The sequence below is a fragment of the Cebus imitator genome, unplaced genomic scaffold (assembly GCF_001604975.1).
Source record: "Cebus imitator isolate Cc_AM_T3 unplaced genomic scaffold, Cebus_imitator-1.0 Scaffold475, whole genome shotgun sequence".
Lineage (NCBI taxonomy): Eukaryota > Metazoa > Chordata > Mammalia > Primates > Cebidae > Cebus > Cebus imitator.
Window position 1 is genome coordinate 1,169,225 of NW_016107790.1, and position 2,678 is coordinate 1,171,902.

Sequence of the window (2,678 nt, forward strand, 5' to 3'; positions counted from 1 at the left end):
TGGGCTTACCTCTTTCTCCAGGCTGGCTTACCAAAATATGCTAACAGTGGAGGGTGTCCAGGTTCTTGGCTTCTTGGACAAAGCATTGAACAAAACACAAAGCAAGGAAGAAATGAAGGGTTTTACTGAAAATGAAAGTACCCTCCACCGTGTCGGAGCAGACGGAGGATAGGGGCTCAAAAGCCCTGTTACTGAGTTTTTGTGAATTTAAATACTCTCTACTTGGGGTACGCCCTATGTAAATGAAGAAGATGAAGTAAAATTATAAAATCATTTACAGCATATGCCCTGTGGAGAGGATATTTTCTGTTATAGCTGAAGTGTCAATTGGCCTTATGTTTCCTGCATCTAGACCCTATTTTCTTGCCTCAAAACATTTTCTTCTCCCATCTGCCACTGGGAGAGGTGGCCAGCCAGCCCACAGCACACTGGAGCTCCTGGCCAGTGTGGGAAACAGTAGGGCAGAGGCCGGAAGCCCTGGCAGTACCAGGAGGCATAAGGTTTGGATTCCAACCCTGGCCCAGATGCTGCCTGGCTTGAAGAAGCCACTTGATTTTCCCAATTCCGGTTCCCTCAACCAAAAGATGGGCATGATAATACCTTCCCTGACCACTCCACAGGGTTGTAAGGGTGGATGAAATAATAAATGTAAAAGCCCAAGATCAACTTAAGCACCAAGTTGCAATAGCCCATTAGGCATGCAACCCCCAGAAACAACTGGGTCCGAATTTATTCTCAGAATATTATCAGGCATGGGAACAAGAGCTGACCACCCCATTACAAGGGCTTATGTCAACATGAGGGAGGTCAAGTCTATCTCTTGGGGATGCTCCATGGCAAAAACATGATCTTGTTGAGATTGATTTATAACCAGATTCCTGCCTTGCAGCACCTAGCATATGTCAAATGTCCATGTTGGTCTCACAGTCAGCCTTGAAATTTCTATTTTGCTTCCCCAAAACCAGCAGCAATGCCCCAACCCCATAACCCATGAGACCTTACTGAGGGTCTCTGTATTTCTTCCTCACTTACTTGCTAGTCATGGCCTGTATTATATTCATTCATTCTCTTTCTACCCTTCCTTCCCTTTGCCCCTGCAATATAATTTCCCTAAGAGCCTCTAAGACTTCTTGTGAACTATTGACAGATCTTATTTTCTCCTCAAATCCATTCCCAGTTCCTTTCATCCTCCACTGAATATTGTCTTTTCTTGTTCCTGGCCTCACAGTTTATACAGCCTGATAGCAGCCCCATCTCCTTTAGGAAATGGAAAATTACCACACCTTATTCACAATGTGGGGCAAATCCAGTCCTTGGCTCTTCTTTCTGCCCTACCCCAACAGGATGCAGTTATGTGGCTTTCAAAGTTTCTCCTCTTAGACTTGCAATGAATCTCAAATGTTGGGCAGGAGAAAAAGGTGATGTAAATGGCCAGCCCATAGTTCTTTAATGGCTCTCAATCACACTGTTACCATCACTGCCAAAAAAATATTTGGAGTTTAAAGAGTAGTTTAGAGTAGCTTGAGCCATAATTATTAATTGATCCAGGTCTATAAGTGAGAATCAAGGCTGGTTTAGATCAGGGGCACCCAGTGGGCTCTGGTGACATGACTTTCCCTTTCCTTTCCCTCCTCTGTGGGAGAAATGGTTTCCCATTATTTCAGATCTCTGGGTGCCTCAACATCCTGTGTTTGTTCTCTTGACCCTCTCTCACCTCTGTAAGAAGTTCTTTCATTAAAGTCTCTTTAAATGGCTAAGGTAGATTCTGTTTTCTGGCTGTTGCTGTTGATGAACTAAACCTTAGATCAGTGCAGAATCAGGAAAGCCAGATGGCATTTCTGACAATATCTTCTGTGAGTGTCCACGTTATTGAGTCACCTGGTTTTCAAGAACAAATGTCCTGTGGATTTGAACATTTATCACTTAGGTGTTGCATTTATCTGCAAATAGGAAAAAACAGAATTAAAAAATACACAATTGCGTAGAGAAAGGACTGCAAACTTTATCTCAAGGGGCTGGATGAGATAGTAAATATTTTAAGCTCATGGGCCACATTGTCACTGTTACAACTACTCAGCTTTGCCACCATAGTGGAAAAGCAGCCACAGACAATATATAAACAAAGTAAATCTTTTTTTACAAAATCAGGTAGCCGGTCTATGGGTTATAGTTTACCAACCTATGGCTTAGACAAATTAGTGGCTTACTTTTTTTCATATAATAAGAAAGCCTGAGGTGTGTGGTTGTGGTGATAGTTCAGCAAGTTGCTGGCTGGTGCTGCAGTGATAGTCATCTGAAGCCTCGGCTGGGGCTGGAGGATCCATTCTAAGCTGGCTTATTCACATGGCTGGCAAGTTGGTGCTAGAACTAATTCCTTCCCTTGTGGGGCTGCGTGGGTGTCCTCATAGCAGGATGTCTGGCTTCTCCTGAGCAAGCAATCCAAGAAAACAAGGTTGAAGCTGCAATGCCTTATCTGATCTACTCTTAAGGTCATACAACATTAATTTTTTTATGTTCCTTTGATCACACAGGTCAACTCTTATTCAGTGAAAGAGGAGGCTATACAAGAGCCTGAATACCAGGAGGTGGTGATTGTTAGAGGCCATCTGAAAAGCCTGCATGGCTATAGTACATGGCTCACTTACTGCTGGATAGCAAGAAAAGGGAGAGGCAGGAAA